Source organism: Gallus gallus, chromosome 2 (assembly GCF_016699485.2).
Source record: "Gallus gallus isolate bGalGal1 chromosome 2, bGalGal1.mat.broiler.GRCg7b, whole genome shotgun sequence".
NCBI classification, from domain to species: domain Eukaryota; kingdom Metazoa; phylum Chordata; class Aves; order Galliformes; family Phasianidae; genus Gallus; species Gallus gallus.
Genome location: NC_052533.1, coordinates 147,061,178 through 147,079,472, shown reverse-complemented (window position 1 = coordinate 147,079,472; position 18,295 = coordinate 147,061,178). Strand labels below are relative to the sequence as shown.

Sequence of the window (18,295 nt, the reverse complement as noted above, 5' to 3'; positions counted from 1 at the left end):
CAATGGTTACACAATATTAATTCTCCTGCCCAGTTCTGAGACTAGAACTGATCAATATCACACCCATGACTATCCTCATGCTTCAGCTCATGGGCCAAGCACCTTGCTTCAAGCTGCCTTAAGACAAAACAAGCACAAAGCTTCAAAGGTACATTTCTGGGAACAAACAAAACACATTAAACCGTTCACAAGAATATTGCAATCCCATGTTTGGGGGACTTCAAATAATCTGTTACCACTTTTTCATTTCTTGGTGTCTGTATACGATCTGTGTTGTAATTTGTATTACTGAATAGAGCAAACGTTACCTCTCAGGTTGACAGCTGCCAGGAGAAATGCACAGGGGAAGAAACACTTTATGCATGTGATTTTTTATAGTCTTCTTGAATCTGTGATTATCACTCAGAAGGGGGAGGTGTACATTTGTCCTACCACTGGCTTTCTACTTGCCTGGGAGCAGAGTGAGTTACCTTCACTACTGGAATTATCCATGTCTGTGTTCTTATCACAGTATTTTTGTAAATCCTACCGTTGTTCCAGTCTCATCAACACAGTCAGGACCTTTACTGAACTATTACATCTTTTCTTCAATTTACTTTCATCCGACCATTTCCTAGCTATGGAGAGTGTCCTATTATTCTCATTCCATAATAATTAGTAGTAATTATTACAGTGCTGACATCAGTAACCCCTCAGGGCCAATATCCAGTTTGATTTTTTGCGGTTCATGTGGACATCCATAAGGAAAGACTGGGAGTTATAGTTGGAGTAATCATTTCTGGTTGCTAGGCAAATCATTTCTTCCTGCAGTGTTATTTTCTGCTGTTCATACACCAATTTCTGGGTGCCCATGTATACAAACAGTAAGCTGTAAACTTGGAGGAGGATGTGTTTGAGTAACTCCCCAGGTATTTTCATCAGTTAGCAGATAGAGCACTCTCACGGGAAGTGCCAGTAGAGTTTTGCTGAGTTTTTAGTTCTTTGGAAGTTAAGAAGTAAAGATAATTCACAGAAATACAGAATGGCCCGGGTTGGAAGGGACCTCAAGGATCATGAAGTTCCAACACCCCTGCCAAAGGCAGGGCCACCAACCTCCACATTTAATACTAGACCAGGCTGCCCAGGGCCCCATCCAACCTGGCAGTGAACACCTCGAGGGACGGGGCATCCACAACCTCTCTGGGCAGCCTGTTCCAGAACCTCACCACTCTCGTCTTAAAGAAATTCCCCCTGACATCCAGCCAAAATCTTCCCTCCCTCAACTTAAAACCATTTCCCTGGGGACCCTGGGACCTGGGGGTCCTGGTAGATAAAGATAATTCTTCCATTTCTGGGCAAGTTGGCAGACAGCAGTTGCAACAGAGAGGGAGTTAGTGCTCTCAAAGTCTCCTCCAGACCAATGCTGATTCCACTTCAGTGAACACAGCTTGTACCAGGAGATCCCTTTTCTTACACAGACCTATATCAGTCACCTCTAGAAACATCTTACTTCCTGCCTCAAATCCCATCTTCTGTGACATGACAAAATATCATTGTTCAGATTCCACTAGCAATGGTGCAGCCGGGAGGGCATGAAGAGAGATGAATGGACAGGTGTTTTTTCCCAGTCTAAAGACAAGTTTGCCTCCTTAACAGCACCGGCACCCACTCAGCACACCCTGATGGGGAGGGGCAACTCGCAGAGGCGCCAGGGAAGGTTCAGGCTGGATGTTAGGAAATATACTTCCCTGAAAGGGTAGTCAGGCACTGGAATGGGCTTCCCAGGGACGTAGTGGACTCACTGACCCTGGAGGTGTCTAAGGAACGTTTGGACGTTGCGTTGAGGGACATGGTTTAATGAGAACTATTGGTGATGGGTGGATGGTTGGACTGGGTGATCCCGTGGGTGTTTTCCAACCTTGTTGATTCTATGATTCTAACTCCTGGACTCCAGTTTGTGCCACATCTCCATGCCATGTCTGTTTTGTACAAGCCACACCTGAAACCCAGAAAACTATGAAAAAACTACTGCTGAAGCCCGGGATTGAACCAGGGACCTTTAGATCTTCAGTCTAACGCTCTCCCAGCTGAGCTACTTCAGCACTCTGGCACAAATAATTACATGACCCAAATGTAAATAAGTTTCAGAGCTTTACAGTTCAGTATAGTGTTTGTTCAGTAAAGTGTAAACATCACCTTCTCAGATTTTCTCTGAGTCCTTATCTATTTGGCATCTGATCTCCTCTGGTGCTCATTAGAAGAGGATGAATATGAAATAATGACAAGCAACAGCTCCAGCACTTCGTGCCATTTCATGATAGCACAAGAAAGAAACCAAGACGTGCTTCAGCTGTGAAAGTGGGGGGTCAGAACTCTGACAGATTCTTCTCACCTGTCCTTGCTTTCTTCCCATCTCTTTGAATCTTGTCATTTACTCCAAAATGTTTGCTTGGAGCTTTTCTCCCCCTTCTAACACTACCTCCCTGAACTCAGGTGGAGGTGAGGGGAAATCCAGATGCACTAACCTAAAGTCAAAGTTTAGGTAGTTGCACTTTGGAACTAAGAAACATCCCATATTCCCATTATGGAGAGGACTGTATACAGGGTATTTCAATACCACGTTCAGAATGAGTTTACAAAAGCAAACTTTCAGCCATGAGGTCCATACAAAGTGCTACACTTTCCTCTCACCACCTGAGTATTAAAAACTAGTAATGAAGAAGTTAGTAAGAACAGTTGAGTAGTGGTAGGTAGTTGTAGCAGTTGGTCCTGGCAGATGTATTCATTTCTTTGCTCCAACCAGATTTGCAGCAGGACTTGAAGAAAGTCATCTTGATTGTCTCCATGTATTTTATGTTATACCAGCTCCAGGCTCTGAGCAAAGAAGAACAGTTTTCATTAACTCCTGCAACTGTGGTTTCTATCTGTATATTCACTTACATATTTCACACTATGAACAACACCATTCCATTCCCTTCTGGCTGAATCTAACTGCTTTTGATAAAAAGTCTAGAAGGATACAACCTCTTTCTCTGAATAAAGCAATTAATGGAGACACCATCTCTTCCCTTGATGTTTTACAAGTCTCATGGTTTAACCAGGTTTTAATTCCAGGGAAAATGTATCAGGCAGCACTCCCACAAAGTAGTTCCTGTTATATTCCCCATCAGAAGAAAGAAAAAAGGAGCTGCCAAAGGAAATATCTGTCTGTAACAATTAGGTCATTTTTTTTTCTCGTGTTAGTGTGATAAAGAATCAAGCACCTGTGATCAAACACCGCATGGCATTTTCTACAGTCTTTAAAATCTTATATCTCACTTGTTGTTGGTTTGTTATTTCTTTGCTTTTTTTTTTTTTTTTTTGTCTTTAGTGTGTGTGCATGTGTCTATTTTCGATGGCTTTTTCTCTCTCTCTCTTTTTTTTTTTAATTAAACTTTTAAAACCTTTTGCTAAGTCTGCTCACAATCCCAGCAGAGAGAAGACTAACGTCAGACATCCCTGTAGAAGAGTCCCTTTCACACAGTCGTCATTTCTTCACACCTCCAGGGTTCACCTAGGACTTCTTAATGTGACTATGGAGTATTGGCTGCTGTCCCATTCTAGCCTTTAGCCCTTTGCAAAAGGAGTCCCTTCTCCAAAGCTCCTCCTTCCATCTGCATAAGTTTCCATCTTTTGCTTCCAATGACCCACATTTTTCATTTAGTTGTACAACGTATCTGAATACTTATCTGTTTCCGTGCCTCTCCTGTAATAAAGACTTTACCACCTCCTCAGTCTTTGCATCATTCATACATTTTACCATCAGTTAATTCATACTTGCTTCTAGCAAGCTGCTGAGAGCAACGTCGTATTTGGAAGCAATCTTTTCAGAACCTATTGGGAACTTTTTGCCTTTTCCATTCATTAATGATTATCCATCAGCAAATACTTGAGATTTGTGTGCTAGGTGTATTTTAATCTATTTTATTGCTCTCATTATGTGTTAATCACAACACGAGTGCAAAAAGTTGACAAAGGTTAGAAGAGATTGCTTAGGAAAAATGCTCAGGGAAAGTAGTGTGATACTGGGTTGGAGCATTTTATTCAGCTATGGGAAACATCAGTCAAGGGAAATGTCTGTGGGAGTAGTGGTACACTGAATGCATAATAGCTGACATTTTCAATATTGCAGGAATTGTTTACAATGGGTTTTATCCAGCTCCATTTGTTAGCCTCAGAAGACTGTTCTTTCTTGAAGCTGGAGATTAATACTTACATAAAAAGCCTTTGCAGATACATACGTCCATGAATATTTACTTTGCATGATGTTTTGTGATGGACCAAACTGAACTCTGGTGTGTGTTTCTAGGTTCACTCCTACAGGGCAGATTTTGGAGAGAGCCAACGTGAAACATCAGCAGAGTAGTATGAGTCCTGCTAATGGTGCTGCTATGAAAATGTTGACTGAATCTGTTTCACAGCCTGCAGTGCTATAACCACAGAGTAAATAAAACTGGTGGGAAAAGGTAAATACTGTTAATTCCATCTCAGGATATATTATTTTTATATTTATATAAAAAACATACAAATTATAAAAAACATACAAACATACAGTATTACATATTGCTACAGGAGGAATGAATGCTGGCTGAAGGAATATAAACTTTAGAAGCAGCTAATAAAGACGTAGTTTTCCATTTACTTTTCATTACAAATGAACAAGTGGCGTTTTCAAAAGCCAATGATAGCAGGCGGATGAATAAATAAAAATGATTCTGTGATCCAGAGCTTTGTGGAATCTAAGAGAAATTTCCCTCTAATACAGAATAATGTCTGCTAACATAACAAAACTGGCAGCATAGTGACATATAATTGAAAACATGATTGGAAAATATCAGTGTATGGAGTAACACCACCCCTCTCATCTAAGTGACATAGTAATAGTGATGGGAAATTCCTCACCATATATTTAATCCAGTCAGATTATTTAAGATTTTTGCAGGGTTAAAGTCAGAGAAATATGGGCAAGGCATTATCTCCAGGGGAAGATTTTAATTGTCAGTTAATTATAGAATCATAGAATCTTCTGAATTGTTAGCTACAGTCTGATGGACAAGTGGAAGAAAAGAAGGTTAATAGGTGTAGTCAACATGGATTCACTAAAAGCAAATCATGCTTGTCGAATCTGGCAGCCTTCTACGATGTCTTGACTAGCTGGGTAGATGCAGAGAGGGCAGTGGATATTGTGCATCTTGACTTCAGCAAGGCATTTGACACTGTTCAGTAAGGAGGAACCTGATGAGGTCAAACAAGGGCAAGTGTAGTGTCTTGAACCTGGAGAGGAATAACTACAAGCATTGGTGTAGGTTAGGGAGCTGACCTGCTGGAAAGAAGTTCTGCAGAGGAGGACTTGGGTGTCCTGGTGGACAACAGGTTGGCTATGAGTCAGCAATGTGCACTTGTGGCCAAGAAAACCAAGGATAACCTGGGGTGCATTAGAAAGAGCAAGACCAGATAGTTGAGGGAGGTGATCCTTCCTCTCTACTCCGTCCTGAGGATACCACAGTGGAGACTGTGTCTGTTCCGTGCTCCTTGGTGAAAAAAATTGCAGGGAACTTCTGGAGGGAGTCCAACAGAGGGCCACAAAGATGATGAGGAGCCTGGAGCACCTCCATTACAAGGAAAGGCTTAGAGACCTTGGGCTGTTCAGCCTGAAGAAGACTGAGAGAGGATCTGATTAATGCTTATGAATATCTAAGGGGTAGTAGTCAGGTGGATGGGGTCAGCCTCTGGTTACTGGTGCCCAGCATCAGGATAAGGGGGAACATGCACAAACTGGAACACAGAAAGTTCAATATGAAAATGAGAAAGACTTTTTTTACTTTGAGGGTTAAAGAGCCTGGAACAGAAGCTGCCCAAAGAAGTTGTGGAGTCTCCTTCTCTGGAGATATTCATAGAATCATAGAATCACTGAGGTTGGAAATGACCTCCAAGATCACCTTGTCCACCTGCCACCAATATTTCTCCACTAATCCATGTCCCTTAGTACAACGTCTAATGTTTCAAAGTTTGCCTGGATTCTGTGCAATCTACTCTGGGGAACCTGCTTCACCAACACCAAGAACTTAGTGTTGTATTTGCAAACCTGAATTGTGAATTTAACTGCCTTTCTGGGCACTGTTAAGTATGAGATCTCTTTCTCATTGTTTAGTGTGGATTAACACAAGTTATTATAAATGGTGGCTTGTGTAAAGCTTTCCATCATATATTAGTGACCCACTTTTCGTGGATTAATTGGACCAACAAAAATGAACCTTTGTATCCCATGGTCTCACACTTTTTTTGCCAGACCATTTTTGTCTGTCCTCTTGCATCCTCTAACATGAAGATGTCATTTCTCTTTGTGATATCGATAGCCCAGATGGTGGCTATTCTCCATTCCTTTGAAGACTGCTTGGTTTGCCTCTGTCTTTAACAAACATTTTGGGCTGCAGATCTTGAATGGACAAATGCACCTTTCTGAAAGCCTTGATGCACCTACAGATTCTCAATTAATTCTCTAGGAATTTGCTGTTCATCATTAGAGGCAAATGAATCATAGAATCGTAGAATTGTTTCAGTTGGAAGGGACCTTTAAAGGTCATCTAGTCCAACTGCCCTGCAATGGACAAGGACACCTACAGCTAGATCAGGGTGCTCAGAGCCCTGTCCAGTTTGACCTTGAATGTCTCCAGGGAACTGGCCATGAGGTAAAAACAAGGTCTTTGCATGATCAACAACAGTTCTCCAGCATATAGCGAAGTTCTGAGCTCCTCACCAGATTTGATTTAACCAGAGCTAGAACTTGTAAATGGTGCTGGATATTAAGTGAGGGGAAAAAAGCTATTCTTGAGAGTTATTTTGGAGAGTGAAGATAAATAAAGGTCAGTAATTTGTTAGGGTAGTTTTTGTTTGTTTGTTTGTTTGTGGTTTTTTTTGGTTTTGTTTTTTTTTTTTGGCAGTACACTGCATTTTTCAGATGTGAAATCTCCTTTCTGAATCCTCTTTTCCCAATCCCTCTTGCAACACAACCAGCCACAGGCCACCTGATGTCAGCTCTAATTTAGTAAACAGGAGCCTTTCTCTGGATGCTGCTAGGACTGAGACCAGTCCTAGGACTGGTAGGACGTAGGCAGGACTGACTTCACTTCCTGATCTTTCAGCTGGGGAGGTGTTGTTTCCTTTGCAAAAAGTCAGCAGTGCCTCACAGGGCCTTTCCACCTGAAACAACACTGCCATTTTGAATGTTGCCTGCACCTCCAGGCAATTTTTAGAAATTAGTTAGAAGTGCACATTAATGCAATGTTACTGTGGCGTTTAGGAAAGCTCTTCAAGTGCTCTCTCAGTGCCCCTGCTGAAAGCTGTGTTGCTAGGTTGCTCCAATTCCATTTTTTTTCTTGCTCTTTATTGGCTTTGCTGCTGATTTTTTTTAATTTTATTTGTGTGTGTGCATGTGTGTGTGTTTGTGGCTTTTGTTGGTTTGTTTGTTGTGTTGTTTTTTTTTTTCCCCTCCTGGTCAGGTGCTCCATTCCAAGCTATTAATACTTATTTTTTGGCTGTTAGTGCGATAGAACAGTTCAATTCAGTTGAAGGCTCATGTTTGTTTGTTTTTTTCACGTGTCCTTGTAAATTGTTTCATATGTTCTCAGGATGAATATTAATTTTCCCAGAGTAGTTCAGGGTCAAAGTATTTCCAGAAGACAATAGGCTTCTTCCATTCTGTGGGATCTGCTTATGGTGTCATATGTACACACTGCAACTAGGGAAGATTTTGCAGGGTGACCGGTGGTGTAAACAGCAATGCCTTCAATTGCAAGTTTTGCAATACCAGAGCAGAAGGTATCAAAAAGACCAAATCTTTGGTGGAGTGATAATGCCTAATGTTGGCAGGCAAACTAGGGACTTGCTCTATTGTGTGACCTTCACTGATTCTGCTTACTTAGTTGGCTGCATAATCAGGTGAAACTGCAATGCATTTTGTTTTAATTGAAGGTGAAAAAAATAATTGTAAATGTTAAGCTTAGGCAAACCCAGGTTACTTACCTGCAAGAACTCATCTTCTTTTGCTTATAGACCTAGGAGAATCAACTGACTTAAGCATCTCCTTATGCTTTCAGCTGTGGGCCTTCTTCTAATATGATACCTTCACATGCCAGTGAGTCTGTGAGGGTCACTATGACAAGTGGGGTTTAAACCCCAAGTTCACCCTAGACTGCTACCAGGCTCCACTTCATTATGAAGAATCAAGGAACAAAGACAAAGAGTGAGTCTCTTGAGCTCATTTACTCTGTGTGTCTGCACATTTTAAAATAAATTTCTGCGTGACTTGTACTGTTCTGGTCATTTTCCCTTAAATGAGTGCAGTACTACCCCCTCATAATTTTAATGAGCATCCTAATGCCTTGTACTTTCATTAAAGCTCTTGATCTTGGACTCATGTTATTTCGGTGGTAATCACTACTTTCCCACATAATATCCTCCCATAACTGTCAGTATAGTCCTTCCAATACAATCTGCTTGCATTCAAATTGGTCAGAAATAAAAATGACAAAAAAAAAAAAAAAAAAAAAACAAGGAGATTCTGGTTGTATAAATTAAGTTGTGTGTGATGATAACTGAATGAGGCCTGACTCCATTGCAGTAATAACTTTGTCTGTCCTGAAGAGCTCTTCCCCTTCATGGAAGTCTACAAACAGATTTGAACAGCTAAGGAGAGGGATTATTCTCAATCATGCAGCATTTGATTTTCCCTTTTCTTTTGGTTTGTGAATGCAGAATTGCATTTGATTTAATTCACTTGAAAAACCTGCTCTTGTAAATGAAGTTCTGTTCAAAGCAGATCAAAGATCCTGCAGGAGACCTGTTTTTAGTTGCAAGCAATTTCATTGAAAGACCAGAGAAGAGACTTGGCACAAAGAATCACAGAGTGATTAAGGTTGGAAAAGATCACTCAGTCGCACTGAGTGAAGAATTGTTTTGGGCCGCAGGCCGCTCCAAAAGTAATGCCTCCTATTCATTTCCATGGAAAAAACAGATACAAAGAGCACTGATAGGTACAGATAGAAATAACACTGCTTGGTAAAGCAAATCTCGTCTAAAGACCAATATTTTTCAACAAAATTGCCACCATTAGTTACGTATTTTTACCAACAATAAACAAGAGTCTGCATGCCACACTCATAAAAATCGACACCAGTGGAAGTGAATCACTGTCACTGTCACCACTGCTGGAACACACCATCCACCAACCTCAGTCTGCTCACACCCACTATTTGGTCTTCAGAAACATTCAGCAAGTATCAATGAATGTTAATGGCTGCTATTTTTTCCACACAGAGGATTTCAATGACAAATCTTTGCTTCACCTGCACTTGCATGTCAGATGCCATTTTGTCAAACTGCCCCTCTGTTGACATCTGTCACAGGACAACAGAATGTAATGGAATATTGGTGGGAAGGTTCAAACTTTACTGTTATACCACCAACATCTGCCTCTGACACCTTGGGCCAACATCACAAAATGGGAAGCATTACTTTCAGAGCAGTCCTCATAAAATATATAATTTTTATTTGGGATGTTTTTTATTAAAACATAAAAAAGAGAGCAGCAAACACATAAAGCTAGTGGGCTATGTGACAGTGCATCCGTCTGGCTTGATGGCTGCAATTCTTAGTGAGTTCTCAAGGTGTTCAGTAGAAAAGTTTTATGAAATTTTGCTCTCCCTGTAATTGATCCTTCAAAAGAGTTGTTCACAAATATATGTACTGTCAAAAAGCGATGACATGCATAAGGCATGACTGTGAAAAGAGGGATATTTCTCTCTGATAAGAGAGGGCTTATAAAAGTCTGATAAAGAGACATGATCAAATTTTTGATTGCAACCCTACACATTCCATATGAAAATTCACAGGTAATATATTTATGTTGAATGAAAATGGAGTTGCATATATACAAAACAATTGATGTTTTTACTTTGGCAATCTTGAAACATATACTCAAATTCCTTTACCAAAATGGAAAGCGTGGCCGCATATTTTTTGCTGTTCACTGGGCTGTGTTTAGTTGATTTATCAAAATGCATAAGCTTATTTGCTGTAACTTGAGCTGGCACTGCAGTGTGCCTCATGTACTGGTTTCAGCCCAAATTGGGTTCACAGAACACTGATGTTCAGTTGGTGCTAAGGAACTGGGTTGGGCCTCAGGTTGGAGACAACTGACTGAGGTTCAACCATCTGGTTCAACCATCAAGTTAAGGACATGTTCCTTGTATGAAATATAGTCTAAACATATTAAGGATTTGTGTCCAGACTGAAAGGAGGGATCACAACATGACAAGAATGCAGTTAGATGACTGGGACTTTAGGTTGTGGATGCTCCATCCCTGGAGGTATTCAAGGCCAGGCTGGATGTGGCTCCGGGCAGCCTGGTCTGGTGGTTGGCGACCCTGCACATAGCAGGGGGGTTGAAACTTGATGATCTTTGAGGTCTTTTTCAACCCAGGCCATTCTATGATTCTATGATTCTATGATTTTATGATTCTGTGATTCTATTGTAGTTGTACACTATCCAAAGCGTAAGTTGGGAAAAAGAGTATGCTCTTGAATTAAGTCATAGCATCCAAGATTGGCACAGGCAACTCTTTCTTTATTGCAAATGAAGCTTGGATAAAAGCATCTGACAGGGAAGCTGTGATTTCATCCTGAATATTGGTGTCTCCTAGGTTTGCGGAATTTACATCAGGACTTATGTCTAAGTGGGAATTGAACATTTACCAGGCAAATGTTACCTGAGATGATGAGAAGAAGAGATCCCTCCTCAGACTTGAAGCATGAGCAGAGAAGAATATGACTAACTTGCCCACAAAACTGTTTCCCAGTCAAAGCACTCTAGGGCAATAAATAACTTTCAACCCTGGTTTATGTTTCCCTGAAAGAGAGAGTCGTTTAGGAGGGAGCAAGCTTTGTAACAATGAAATGTCAATGGTGACGTTAAAGGGGAAACAAATGCTCCCAATCGATGCTTTGAGAAGAGAGCTGCAATAGATCTAAAGAGCACAGCTCTGTGTCTGCAGAGGGATTTTCCTCCCTCCCCCCCACCCCCTTCGCCTCCTTTGTTGTTCATCATATTTCATTCTGGATATGGTCTGCAGAGACAGCCTGCTAAAAGTCAAGAGACATAAAGATCTCACAGGCTTTCTTATGCCTCGTGTAATGCTATATTCACTGTCAAGTGCAGGTTTTATGGCTTCTCTGAGGCAAGATTCTGGCTCCTTCAAGGATGCCAAGGGCCACGATTACTGCCCTTTGGACCCTGAGATGCTGATAGACTGATGGATGAACTGTAAGAGGAAAATGACTCATCTCAACAAGTTACTACCATAGGATCCTATCAATACAATCCTATTATTACTTCTATAAAAGAACTTGTGAAAACAGGAGGAGGAGGTAAAAATGGAGAACAATTAGACAGAATCATGGAGTTATTAAGGCTGGAAAACACCATTAACCCGTCACCACCATTCCCACTAACCATGTACCTCAGTGCACCAACTACCCTTGAAGCACCAGAGCAAACTGAGGCTTTCACAGGGGCAGAAATAGCTGAATGTGATCTTAGTTTCTCGATCCTTTTTCTTTTTCCCTGTCTGAGAGCCCAGATCTTCTTCCGACAAGATACCTGATGTCCCACCAAGACCTACAGTGTAGGAACAATCTTTGAACATCTGGACTTATTTAAAATTGTTTCTAGGAAGAAGACAAAAGAATGATTTCTCTAGCTCTGTTCCTGAACTGTTGGTAACCTCTGCTATAAAACTCTGATACTTATAGTCCTGGAGTTCTCTGAGCAAAGAATGCTTTACTGTAGTTTACTGTGAGGCTATTTAAATCACAAGGATGCAAATAATGACCAGAGCAACCTGCTTTAGGGCTTGCAAGCCCTAGTCCAAGAATGGATGCCGTGGTAAGTAAGGTCCATTACAGAGCAGAGCAAGCAATGGTTTAATCATGTAGGAGTCCTTAAGACCTCCTTCATTTTTATGGAGAGGTTTGACTCTCCAGTAGGCTTTAAGTAAGAAAATGCCAAGTTTTCACTCATCTGCTGTGTTTTATTCAAGCACGAAACTACCTGTCACTTCAAGGACTGAGCTTGGAGTTTCCCACACGATTGCAGAGCACGTGCTGACCCCAGGCTGTGGGCTACTCTAAACCACTGCCTTGTAATTGCTACTGTGATCTGCCCCACCGAGCATGAGCAATTATTTTGCCAGCACTGCGAAGAGTTGAAGCCCCATCCCACCCATGAGGTTAGCTGGGGAGAGTATAGCTTAAGGGCTGTTCATTTATTATTGATATCAAGTGGAAGTACAAAGTAATTAAGAGAGATGGAGGCAGTTGGCTCCCTGCTGTTCTGTGCTGAGTGCTGTTTCAGCTATGGCCAGAAATTCCACTTTTTCCAAATGTTTTTGCTCTATGCCCTTGCTAACATCTGACTCACTCCCACCAGACCCTTCCTGCTGTGCACTCTGTATCCAGCTGGCTAAGGAACATGAAATGCTATGTCCAGCAACCTGCTAGAAATTATATTACCGGTGCAGTAGCTACATAACCTATAAGTCTCTGTCTAGATTTGCAAAGTACACGTGGCAGGGAAAAACTGCTCAGCTCGTGCTAAACCAACTCTGAACTGAAGCAGTTTATTGAGTTATTAATAACACAATGAACTGACAATAAGACAACCTCGCAGTCAAGATTGACATCAGCAATATAACAGACAAACTGCAATACAAAACACATATAAAAATAGCAATAAACACTGTAAGATCTTTTCCTAATTTTGTATAGTTCATACTCAAAATGCCTGAGGGATGGAATGCCATCCAGAGAGACTTAGACAGGCTTGAGTAGAGGGCCCAGAAGAACATCATGAAGTTCAACAAAGCCAAAGGAAGGTCTTGCACCTGAGTCTTGGGTACCCATGCTATCAATACAAGCTGGGGGATGTAAGGATAGAGCTCAGCCCTGCTGAAAAGGACTTGCGGGTTCTAGTGGATGGCAAGCTGGACATGAGCCAGCGATGTACCCTCACAGATGAGAAGGCTCCAAGGAGACTTGATAGAGGCCTTGCAGTACCTAAAGGGGGGCTATTAGAAGGAGATAGACTCTTTAGCAGGGACAGTTGTCAGGACAAGGGGAAATGGTTTCATACTAAAAGAGGGAGATTTAGAGTCGACATAAGGAAGATGTTTTTTATAATAAGGATGGTGAGGCACTGGCACAGGTTGCCCAAATATGTGGTTGATACCCTGTCCTTGGAGACATTCAAGGTCGGGCTGGATGGGACTCTGAGGAACCTGACCTAGCTGTAGGTATCTCTCATCATTGCTGAGAAGTTGGAGTAGATGACCTTTAAGGGTCCTTTCCAACTCAAATGATTCTATTCTATTCTATGGTTCTTTAAGCTTTAGGAATGAAGACTCCACATACAGTTTATTGGGGGATGAGGAATTGGTATTATTGTAAGACAGAAAGGAGAGAGAGAATACTCAAGGAGAATGCCTGAAAAGTTACAAGGACACAAGTCTGCCAAGATCCATGTTTCCCAGTGTGCTGGAAACACTGTTGGGTGAACAACATGTGGATTAGTGGCACTGCAAAATCAAATTCCATTAGCCTGATTCTTATGCATGTGCTTCCCATGAGATCTACTGGAGTACTCTTTGGTGTGATTTCAGGGTATGGCTAAGCCTTGTACCTGCAAAGCCATAGTTTCAGCCACTAGTGCTGAAGATGGAGCCTCAGGAGAAGAAGAAAGCTACCTTAGAAACTGTACCCACAATGTGGAAGGCCCTTATGGGATTAACTGTGTGCATCTACCTCCATGTGAGGCTGCTTCCCTGTGTCCTTTGTAGCCCGAGTTTGGCAGCTGAGTCAGTCGAGGTAGAATGACATTAATTTCTTCCTGAAACAAGCAACAGGAATATTATATTCTGATGCATCATGACCTAGCACATTCCTTGAGAGTGGAAAGGATGGAAATTCTAGCTATTCCAAGCCTCCAGAAATGGAAAGTAACTCCTATCCAAAACTAGGATAACACTAATACTCTTTGAAGTTCAAAACACTGCATGACTCTCACACACTTAATTTTGCAGTTAAATGCTTCTAGGCTCAGAGAAAGCTGTTCCTGCTTGTGCAGATCACAGCCCCAGTCTTTATTTCACCATCACCACTATCCCGAGGCTGTAGCAGAGCTGGCAAAGAACAATTCCTCCAATAAAACTGTTATATGGGCATGCTGCTTTGCTTCTACCCACCCACTTAGCACACTTTGTCAAAACTAAACTATTAAAAAGCAAAATAAAAGAGATGACTTCCAAATTAAATAGTAAAGCTGGAGCCAATTGGGTGGTTAGTGATTATGAAATCTTTATGACTGTGACATTGACGTGACTGAGGAAGATAGGGAGGGAAGGGAAACAATAGTACTTTATGGATGGCCTGAGGTCTCCTTTTTTTTTTTTTTTTTAATGCATGATAGAAGCAGTACAAGAAAATAGACAAGGAAATTGTAGATACTTCATTTATTCATCAAAGAAGAAACAAGGTACAGTCACATACCTTCCAGTACACATGCTGCCAATTGAAGGAAAGGTGTAGGGCAGTATGAGATCAAATTTGAATTGTTTCCAGCTTGTATTACAACTTCGGAGTTGTTTTTTTTTTCTTGCTTCCATCTCTGCATTTGTACAGGTGACAAACTGGAAAAACTGAGTCAGGAAAAACACTTTCTTGGGTTAAATAAACCCCAAATAATGAATCCTTCTGTTGAAACAAGACGTCGTCTTGAGTTAAGTAAAACAGTTATTCAATCTGGAACAAATACTTTTTGCCTCTAAATAGGTTATTTGGGGCTATATTTATAAATTAAATATGACCTATGAAGAAAGACAAAATATCTTGTTGAAATCTTTCTTTTCAGCTGAAGAAGTCTTCTGCTAAATGGACCTGGACAGTTTTGGTCCAACAGTTTCAAAGCGAAAAAATACTTAAGGAAATACTTTGCTGTGCATTAATACCAACGTGATGTCTTCTCTTGGGCTTATGCCAGTCTTAATCTGCTGCTATCAGTGCAGATGCTAACGGTATGCTTTTTATGTGTACGTAAACAAAGGCTACAGTATACAGTAACACTAGATTGGAGGTAAAAGCATAGTTTCTACAGGCACATTTTTACTTTGGAGTAAGAGAAACTGGAGAAATTAGAGAAGAACCCTATGCTGTACTTGTAGCTGCATCTTTTCAGTTGTCAGCCTTCTCCTCCATTTACTGAGCAAATGAACCAGGAATTATCTTACAACACTAAGATACTCTATAAATGAATATTCAACGTGCACCAAAATACATATAAATGGATGAGCAAATTAATTTTGCATCCAAACCTCAAAATGTATAAATGATTGTCATCCCTCAACAAGGGACGCATTTCCAAGGTAAGTAGAGCTAAAAAGCAAAAGGTTTCTGCAAAAGTGGAGAAGCCTTAAGCTAAAGCGGGGAAGCCTTAAGCTGTTCTGGTCTCTTGTTTTCTCATTGCAAAGATCCTTTGTTAATCACTACCGCGTGGGCTTGAAATATCTGTTATTTTGGAAGTGCCACACGCTCTTATCTACCTTAACCAGGAGTCTACAGTGACTTAGATCATTAAGCAATGATGGATTTTATACATATAAAAAAAGCCATATCGCACATCATTAACATTTAAGTTGCCATTCTGCATTTTATTTCTCCTAAATAAAATGATTTGAGAATCTGTAACAGTTGGGATTGGCTGTATTGAAGCCTCATGAAGCTTGATAAGAGGAATAAAACATGAGAGGAAGGTTCAGAGAGACTATCAAGGAATTCTTTCAAGGGAAGGTGAAAGTAAATACACTAACTTTAGAAACCAATTGCCTTTGTGACACTAGATTTCCTCATTCCCAGCAAAGATGAAGCTCTTCCACACTGAAGGCAGTGAATACTCAGATGCAGATGGAGACACATAAGACCTGTGGAGCTCAGACTTTTGCAAACTCTATGAAGATCAGGTAACTCTCTATAGAAAATCATACAATTATTGAGGTCAGCAGGAACTTTGGAGGTGTCTGGTCAAACCCCATGTTTAAAGCACGACTAACTTGCAAGTTAGAACCAAATTCAAAATCAGTGAATGTTGCTTAGGGACTTTTCCAGTAAAGTTTCATCTCTAAAGATGAAAATCTCACTTTTTTTTTTCTACTGTTTTGATATTTGTCAGCTCCAGTTTTATATTTGTTTCTCTGAAATCGAATCATATTTTCCTACTTTTCATTCTGTGCCTCTGCACCTCATCCTATTACATGGGAAAGCCTTTGTCTTTTGTATGCTTTCCTGTTTAATATCAATAAAAAGCGCACTCCACCTCATCTTCTCCAGACTGAAGAAAGCCAGATCTCACAACATTTCCCTAAGGATATAATTGCTCCAGAGTTATTTGCAGGAAAATGACCTTAAGATGTGCTGGGGAGGTTTGTATTGGATATTAGGAAAAATTTATTCTCAGAAGGAGTGCTAAGGTATTGGAACAGGATGCCCAGGGCAGTGGTAGAATCACCATCTTTGGAGGTGCTCAAGAAATAGAGAAATGTGGCACTGAAGGATGTGGTTTATTGGTCATGATGGGAATGTGTTAATGGTTGGACTTGATTGATCTTGGAGGTGTTTTCCAACCTTAATGGTTCTATGATTCTATTCTGCTTGGCCACTGAAGAAGGAGGTTATAGAAATACTGAGGATAGTTGGCTGTAGGTCTGAAAATATGGGGACAAAACAGCCATGTAACTTTCCATTTTATCTTCTCAATAAGACTATCATGTTGCTGTTCCCTTGTTTGTTCAGCATTAGCTATGCAAAGTACTGCTAGATGACTTACATCATAAAGGAATTTTGAGCACCTACCCTGGGCAGTTTCAATATTTGAACCACCAGATTCCAAATGATATTCAGTGAACTCCACATATTCAGAATCAAGAGTAGAAACTGCCTTGAGATTGGATCTAAGATCAAATTCACACCAGCTGACGTATTCATGGTGGGGGGGGGGGGGGGAGGTATTTTTATAGCAGTTTAAATCATTAGTATTCACAGGTGATTTAGACATAGGTAACCACCTCTAATTGCTCTTACTGCTCTCCAATCAGTAAGTCTTGAAATCCCTACCAGAGGGACATTTATTTATTTATTTATTTATTTTCCCTAAGAAATGCAGGAAATAGTAGCTGGAAGCTGAAACAAGAGCAGAAACAATGTGTAATTTTTTTTTTATTATTATTATTTTTACAGAGAAGGTAATTAGCTACCAGATCCACAGGAGAAAAAAAAAAAAGACTTTCCACCCAGAAATCTCTAAGCAAGAATAGGTTTTTAAAAGATCGGGTTTTGTTCTTGTTTCTCTGTTCTGTAGGTGAGACATAAATTATTATATCAGACATGATTTATGCATAAAGATGGTCTTGATCATCGTTAGTGCCCTATCTGGATTGCAGGCACATTGCCTGATTGTTATCTTGAAATAATCGCTGCTCACTCAATTACTTCAGTGTTAACCACCCAAAAGCAAAGCTCTCTTCAGAACATGAGATTAGAATTCAGTGGGAGATATGACCCTGCAGGAGAGACCTCACAGGCTATCTCGCAGACTTCATTTCATCTTACATTTCACTTAGCAGCTAGAGATGTTTTAATGAAATGAAAGTTGAATTAATCTGTGGGCAAAATAAGTTATCCAACCTGTCTGAAATATAAAACAAGAAAGAAGAGCAAAGAAGGTAGGTTCTATTACATGAGTTTGCTCTGCTCTCCAGAATGTAAGCTGCCCAAACTGCATTTCAGACAGGTTGCTTTAACATTTTAAAAGCATGCTCAAGAGGGCTTCTTTGAAGTTAATAACGAAACTGCATTGATATTCCGGTGTTAACTTTTAAACAATTACAAGATAGCAGAACACTGGGAAAATTAACTACAGTTCCTGAGGCAGCTGCGGCCCTGAGGACTAATAGAGTGCAATTATCAGAAGGTAAATATTCACACAGACTTATACTATGCTCATAAGGAAAACATGAAGGCAACTAGACTTGGAGAGCATTCAGAATGACAAGAAAGCCTGGTGATTTGTTGAGATCAGAGGTGGATCCACTGGGGAGCAGAAAAGTGTAATCCACCAGCCTATTTCATATCAGCAGCACCCAATGGGCATGGGACAAACATGAAGTTTGCTGTCCAC

At 40.6% G+C, this 18,295-nt stretch overlaps 1 non-coding gene across 1 annotated transcript; it reads right to left on the bottom strand.

The window, feature by feature from the left end:
• Positions 1-2,008: 2,008 nt before the first annotated feature.
• On the bottom strand, positions 2,009-2,081 carry TRNAF-GAA. Its single transcript has one exon. It is a non-coding gene; the product is annotated as a tRNA-Phe (tRNA).
• Positions 2,082-18,295: the final 16,214 nt, after the last annotated feature.